At 34.2% G+C, this 8,372-nt stretch overlaps 1 protein-coding gene across 1 annotated transcript in view; it reads left to right on the top strand.

The window, feature by feature from the left end:
- The first annotated feature begins 7,049 nt into the window (after positions 1–7,049).
- LOC107672049 (ERBB receptor feedback inhibitor 1-like) overlaps positions 7,050–8,372 on the top strand; it is a 5,880-nt gene continuing 4,557 nt past the window's right edge. Inside the window, exon 1 of the mRNA XM_016465137.1 lies at positions 7,050–7,204. The gene's annotated coding sequence lies outside the window, so the exon portion shown is untranslated. The remainder of the gene's footprint in view (positions 7,205–8,372) is intronic.

Raw genomic sequence — 8,372 nt, 5'->3', positions numbered from 1 at the left:
TCTGATATGGTGAGTCACAGGATGTAGCTTGTGAGGTGAGTGCTGGCTGAAAAACGTGGAGGCAGCAGCAGACTCCTGGATTCCAAAACAACAGGTTTGTCACTCCCTCTCACTTTTTTAATCTCTTTTGGCCTTCAGTAAGCATAAAAACATAAGCATGACAGTATGGTCAGCATGATTTTTAAATGTCTCTTATGCTTTCCAGGGTTGCATTTAATTGATAAAAAAAAACAGTAATATTTTGAAATATTATTACAATTTAAACTAACATTAAAAGCTCTAGAAGGAGTAGCATTCAGAAATTTTGGTCTAATAATAATAATAATAATAATAAGTAGTTTAAGTAGCAGATCAGTAGGTTGGCTTTATCAAGCCAACCTAAATATCTGTTTTCTAATTTAACATATTTTAAAATTATATATTTTTCTGTGACAGAAAAAAAAGTGAAAGCTGAATTTTCAGCAGCCAATACTGCAGTCTTCAGTGTCACATGATCCTTCAGAAATCATGCAAATATGCTGCTTTGGTGTACAAAAATCAAGAAGAATTATTGTTTTACAGATATTCCATCTCTCTATCTGTCATGTTGTAGATTTAGAGCTGAATTGTTAGTCCACATTGGTTATGTGGGTTACAATATAATATAATTTCACCAGGATCATGTCATTTTAATGTTTTGTTTTATTTTATTTTTAAATTTTATGGTAGAATTTATGTTTTTATATAATTTTTTTGTTATATTTTATTTTGTTTGATTGTATTTATTTATTTAATGGTAGAATTTATGTGCATATTTTTAAATGTAGTGGGGAGTTTAAATTGTATATATTTTATTTTTTCATTTTATTTACTTTTTATTTTATGATATTTATTTGCACATTTTTTCAATGTAGTGGTGACCTGGTGATGCCTTGGTAGGTACTAATGTAAATGTGCTTAAAAGCACAAAATTAATCTCAGATGTTGTTGTTTTATGAATAAGGATACTGTTTTAACTATAAAATTAGTGCTTTTTAGCAGTCAAAACACATTCCTCATTCCTTAAAATGATCCATGGAAGTTTGTTCTCTCTTCTTATTCCTCTATATCAGCCTCTTTTGTATTCCTCTCTGAGCCTAAAGAAAAAAAAGGCACTTTTGGAGGAGATTAATGTGCTGGTCTTTTCTTCACAATGCTCTGCGGAAGCCACCCCTCTGGGTGAACAAACCTCATGCCCTTTCTGTTGCCTGGAACCATGGGTAATTGAGAGACCCGTCCTTCTATTGCCGTATCCCAGGCAAACAGCAGTAATTACCTCCTTCTTTTCTACGATCCAGCCTAAATGACCTTTCATAGTTTCTGTTACCATGAAATCATTTGTTTTTTGTCCTCAAATCATTTGCTACTTCCTAGCACACTTATTCAATTAAAAGACTCCCTTTGTCTAAGTTCCCTTAGCATCCTGGGAAAGTGTGCGTGACTTGAGAATGGATGCCCTTGTATTTGTGTGACTGGAGCTCAGTGTTTGTTTGTGTGTGTGTGTTTGTCCCAGACTCCTCTTGAGAGTGGCCGTTGTGATTTTGTAAGCTAAAGTACTTGAATGAAAGGGGGAATAGATAAGCATTTTGCCTCATGTTTTTGTTATCTGTGTAATACAACCACTTTTTTTGTACGAGCAGCTGCTTTGGTATAAAAATACACATCTATACTTCCGTTTGCTCTTTGGTCCCGCTTGTCATGGTTGATAGTGCCGCACTTACTGTCATGCAGCTGCTCTCGCCACTCAAGGTCACATTAAAGTGACTCAGACACGGAGGAAATTAATCCTCCCCTCCAGTAAACCTGCTGATTTATTGAATAAACTCCTGTGCGGATTTATACTTCCTATCCATTAAATATTAAAAGCCTAGCAATATGTTTTTATATGTTAACAGGCCATTTTTTTATGTCGCTGGAGTTTTGAGTGGTATGCATATAAGGCAGCCTGACACATCCAGGCAACCTTTGTTCAATACACAGAACATGATGAAATGCAAATATTTCTAAATCAACCTTTGGGACTATTCACATTTCCAACTTTGGTATAATTTGTCTTGCGACATGTCCTGAAATGTCGGACATGTCGGCTGTTTTCATCATGCATGAAATAACAATGAGTAACACTTTCTTACAGCATATTTTTTTTTATACCTTTTCATTGATCCTGGTTAAAGGGATAGTTCACCCAAAAATGAAAATTTTGTGATTACTCACCCTCATGTCGTTCCAAACCCGTAAGACCTTCGTTCATCTTCGGAACACAAATTAAGTTATTTTTGATGAAATTTGAGAGCTTTCTGTCAGCAACGCAACTGACACGTTCAAGACACGGAAAGGTAGTTAGGACATCCTTAAAATTGTCCATGTGACGTCAGTGGTTTAACCATAATTTTATGAAGCTACGAGAATACCTTTTGTGCGCTAAGAAAAAAAAAACGACTTTATTCAACAATTTCTTCTCTTCCGTATCAGTCTTCGACGCGCGTTCACGAGAGTATCATGACTAAGGGGAACTATCCCCTTAATGTTATTGTAATATAATGTATGTATTTACATTATCGTACGAAAGGTTGGGGTCGGTAAGATTTTTTAAAGATTTTTTTGTCTTTTATGCTCACCAAGGCTGGATTTATTTAATCAAAAAATTCTGTAAAACAATAATATTGTAAAATATTATTACAATTAAAAATAACTGTTTTCTGTTTTAATATATGTAAATATAATTGATTCCTGTGATGGCAGTGTTCAGTCTCACACTGTAAGAAAAAAATCTGTTGAAAAACAGATGTCAGAGCAGAAAATTACCAGTACATTTTCTCTTAAATTTCCTTCAACCATAAAGCACAACACAATGCAATGCGTAATTCTAAATACGGCTAAAAAAAACGACATTGAAAATTTCTTCATATCACATTAGACTGTATTTTTACAGACTTTTCTTAGTGTGCACGGTATCCTTCAGAAATCAGTCTAATATGTTGATTTCTAATATGTCAGATCAAGTAATATGTCAAAATGATCAAGAAACATTTCTTATTATTATCAATGTTGAAAACAGTTGTGCTGCTTAATATTTCTGTTTGAAACTGTGATACATTTCAGGATTCTTCAATGAGTGAAAAGTTCAAAAGAACAGCATGTATTTACTGTCACTTTGATTAATTTATTGGGTTCTTGCTGAATAAATACTAATTTCTCTGGATAAATAAAAATCTTACTGAACATCTGTTTATGTATATAACAACATATTAGTTAATTCATTAAAAAAATTATTATCATATTCTGATATAAGTCTATCTAACGGCAATTCTTGAATCTCTCAGCTATTTGATCTCTTTCAATAGATTGTTTAGATTGTGTGAGATGCAGCGGTACAGTGGTGCTATGGAGTGACTGGGGCAAGCAGTGTGTTTGCATGACCCCGCCTATCAAATGAAGCTCACTGCAAGCGCTTGCTTACAAAGAGACTTACTCATAAGAAAAAATGCAGTGGGTGATCTGAGCCACTATGACCCATTAAAACAACAACAGAGAAAGCTACTCAACAGCCCTGTCAGGTTCCTCCACCTATCATGTAAAAGGGGTAAAAGTAATGGTTCCAGTGTTTGACAGACTACCTTCTGCAATCAACACCTAAAACATGAACAGAAACAACAATAAAAATTATATTTTATCCAGAGATATCCAGAGATGAGATCAAAGTGTTTTGGATGCAGATAAGAACTTTATTATTTTACAATATAAGATTTTTATCGATTTAGTATGTGGATGTTTTTAAGCAGAGATCTCCTCCCATGCTATAATGTCATTTCCATTCAGTTGTTTTCTTCAGTTGCCTCTAGAGATAAAGAGTATCTCTGGAGCACATAATCAGGACAGAGGAAATACTATCAGTCACCTGCTTGTTCCTTTCCCTATTGCTCTCCAGTGAACTTGCAAAGGATTCTCAGCCTGCCATCATTCATGTTGTGGAGAACTTGGGCGGAACATCCAGAACAGAGAGTGAAAAGATGTATGTGTATGTCAAGGGAAGCACTCGGTGAATTGACAAAACATGCACTGAGAGCAGTCATCCTTGTAAAACATTTGCCTTGCAGTTTATGGCACGTAATTCCTCCATGTTCACCAAATGCATGCGCTGTGCTTCAGATAAGCATGGCTAAAATAGCGGTTACATGGGTTCATTTGGCGTTTGGATGAATTTGCATTCAGATATACAGTTCCTGTAGAAATCATTTGTGGTTTTCAGAAATTGCTCTGCACTGTGTTCACCTACCTGGGAGCACTTCATGTTGACCACACACCTACAGCTCACTCCCAGGAAGGCCCAATATTCCAGATAAGCTCTTTCTCAAGAATGGTTTTGGGGTTGGCCCACGGGGTGCCTTTTGTTCATGGCTTTCACAGGAAGTTGGTTAAATCTCAAGGCTACGATGTTGGATGCTGCTCACAATAGTTATATTATGTGACTGCTGATACAATACATTACAACCAGTGCTATTATTGCTAATTAACACTGTTAAAATAGTTTTCTGTAACTGAAATAAAATAAAATGTATATTATTTAGATAAAAACTTAAACTTAAGACAGAAATTAGAAATGTTTCCTTGGCAAGTAACTGAAAATAAGTTTACGTAGCCTACTGAAATGACTAAAAGTAAAGTGATTTGATTAAAACTAATAAAAATGACAAACGTACATACCGAAATTGCTAAAACTTAAATTAAAAAATGAAAATATACAAATAAAAGCTGCTCAAAATATTTAAAAAATACTAGAACAGAGCTACAATGACATAGGTTACAACAAAGGCTTTAACTATAGAAGTTATAGTATTTTCAAGAGCATGTGTCGTTTCTATACTTATCACTGATTTTAGCAAGATATTTTTAGTTCATTCCTTCCTGATCAATAAAACCATAATCATTTCCTGTTAATTAAGATGATGCAGAGATTGTGTGTCATTTTTATGATCATGCTGAGTTGAGCAATCAGTTGAGAAAGGTCATTTTTAGAATCTGAATAATAGAAAACAGAATTAAAAATAGAAAAAGAAACATGAAGACATACACATCAGACATACACATCAGAATGACCAAAAAAATTATTTTAAGATTTCTTAAAGTTTTTGTGAATGTAATATAATATAATATAATATAATATAATATAATATAATATAAAATATAATATAATATAATATAATATAATATAATATAATATAATATAATATAATATAATATAATATAATATAATATAATATAATATAATATAAAGATTATCTGGAAACTTATATTATTACATAGAAATACTCTGAAATACCCTGAGGTATTGTGGGTCAACTTTGATATAGTTATCTGGACGTTGTTCACATGGGATGCATGGCATCAGCAGCTGTGTGGGACCAGGGACAGGAAATGAATTGACCCTCTCCTTGGGAGTTCAGTCCCACTGTGGCTTCCAGCCTCTCTCAACAATCATCACAGGCTTCAGGGACACAAACAGCACATCAACATGCTGCTGAGCGGGGTGTTTTTCCACAATGATTTATATTTCAAACATTCATCTGTTAAGTTAGCATGCTGAATTTGATTTTGACTCTGTTTGCCATATGTGATTTGTCAGAGTGATTAAATGTGTGTCTGAGTCTGAAGGTTTTATTCAGTCTTATTAATGGATTATGTGAAGCCGTCTTCTGTGACCGGAGTGGACATGATTCATTACACGTTAGTAAAACCCTTTTCAGTAACAGCCTCAGAGTTGTTTGCGTTCTAGAGCAGTGATTCAAGACCACACATCTCCATATGGAAGAAAGATCCAGCGGAAACGATCAACCTCCACAGAAAGGTCTACCCTCACACTCCCACTTTCTACGCCCACATGCTATGACAGCTAGACATGCCCATGTGTTTAATCTAGATTTAAACTGACAGAGTGTGTCTGCCTCCCAAACAACACCAGCAAGTCTGTTCCAGAGTTTGGGCACTAAATAGGAAAATAATCTACCACCCTCAGTCGATTTTAATATTCTAGGTATTATCAAATGGCCAGAGTTTTGGACTATAAGACCTCGTTCAAGAACTGAGGTGCTAAACCCTTCAGGGCTACAGTGCTGTGAAAAGGTTTTTGCCCCCTTCCTGATTTTTAAATTTTTTGCATATTTGTCACACTTAAAAGATTCAGATCATCAAACAAATTTTAAGATTTTGTTTCTGTATTTTAAAATATATTTTTTTTATATTAACACATTTTAATGACAGCATATTTATTGGAAAAAAAATTAATACTTTTATTTTTCAAAATAAGCAGAAAATAGTACAAACTTTGCTAAAGTGATTGTTTTGAACAAGTATTAACTTAGACATTATTTAAAAAATATATATTTGTATAAATACCGTGTGCCTTTTACCCCATGCTGGTGAGCTTTTACCCCTCTTGCCACCTCATACATTTATACGATTTTTAAACAAAATAAACAACTTTAATGATTTATTTTCACACAAAATATGTTGCTCCATTAATGTTCAATACAACGTATATATTTTTTCTGCAATTATACATTTTAGGCGCAGTGAATGGCACATTTTTTCTTAAGGTGGGCTTTTAGCCCCGTTGTACCCTATATATATATATATATATATACATATCTCATTATTGTGATGGGGAGCCCTGCAGTAAGTCATAGCCCCGAGGCCCAGTGCGGTCTTAATGCGGCCCTGGACATGGCAACACTGTATTTGAGCCTCCAAAACATGCAACGTAATATGAATGTTACTTCATTGCTAGCTTATCTCAAGGACTTTATAGCAATTTGAATTTGGAATTTGAAATGGTATAATTTTGTCAATACAGGAAAACTTGCTGCGTTTTACGTCAAATACTTCAATACATATTAACTCAAAACGTGCTGTTTGTCACAAGCCATATAAGGTAGCACAAAACGGCGCCTTTAAGACAGTGGGCGGCGCCTACGGTCTGACGTAGACAGTCCTTATAAATAGTTTCTAGCTCGCTGCTTGTGATGAAAGCGGCAAGTTGAGCGGGAGAATATATTATTACACGTGCGTTTTGTTTAATTTGTTGTTGTGGAAGTTTTATGAAGAAACTCCGGGATTACTCACAGCACTCGTCTAAGTTGTACTGGATATAAGAGCACCTATAAACACAACCCTGCGAAACATTTATCCTGTAAGTAGCTTTAAATATTTTAAAGTTGCTTATATTTTTACATTCATCATACAGATGAATATGTCAAAATGTTCAGTGCAATTCACAAACTCCTATTATGACTGTTCTTTAGACTGGAATATAGTACGAGATGAGTCGCACGTGAGTCAGAAAGGGTTTGTCAATAGGTGTGTGTTGAAATAGATGTAGAAAACCTGTCCACATATCAGAATGATCTTTATATTCCCACTGCAATTTCGCATCCTACAAGCTGCCCTACGTCACTCTAGGGAACTGTTTACAAGACAGTAACCAGTTGAGTACGATCTGTTCTGTCCTGTGTTGTAGTAACCTAGTTTATCATTGACCACAGCGTGATGAACTCTTGCACGTCCTCTGTTATGGATCCATCGCGAGTGCGCGGCTGACAGCCTCGTGCCTCCAGCCGATTCTGCTTTTCTGTTACCTATTTTTTTTTATTTACTTGCCTATGGAACCTTGCCAGCAATGCACAGATAAAAGTATCAAATATCATTGCATACCAACATTCATAACTAGCTATACATCTAATCAAAGTGCCCACTGTATGTTTCTGTTTTGTTTAGGTGTTCATCTTTCTTGTTTCCAGTCTGTCACGTAGGCCTATTGATTTAGAGGGGACTGAAATCTCTTTAGTTAAGTGGGAGTGTCTAAAGGGCTTTAATATTATTGCATATATTATGTAATTATATCATTAGGGGAAAGAATTAATTAAGGTGCGGTACAGTGACGTATTAAAATAATAATACTAATAATGAGTGAAAAAATATGTATAGATGCATATAGTACATAACTTATACATTTTTGTTCTCAGCCAAGGGAAATACTTCTTAAAGTAAATATTAAAAAACAGCCAACTTCAAACAAATAAAAGCTAACTTTCTTGTAAAATGTTTAATATAATATAATATAAGTTAAGTTAATAATATAATGTAATGTAATGTAATGTTATAATATAATATAATATAATAAATGCACTGCAATCACAGCGATTCCTATCTGAATATTAATATTAATAATAATGTGCAGTGTATTTATATTATATTATATTGTAATACAATATAATATGAATGCACTGCAATCACAGAGATTCCTATCTGAATAATATGATAGCAGAGATATAATCTAATCTAGGCTAATATCTAATTTA

The sequence above is a fragment of the Sinocyclocheilus anshuiensis genome, unplaced genomic scaffold, assembly GCF_001515605.1.
Source record: "Sinocyclocheilus anshuiensis isolate Anshui unplaced genomic scaffold, SAMN03320099.WGS_v1.1 scaffold1053, whole genome shotgun sequence".
Lineage (NCBI taxonomy): Eukaryota > Metazoa > Chordata > Actinopteri > Cypriniformes > Cyprinidae > Sinocyclocheilus > Sinocyclocheilus anshuiensis.
This window is presented reverse-complemented; position numbering and strand designations above follow the sequence as displayed.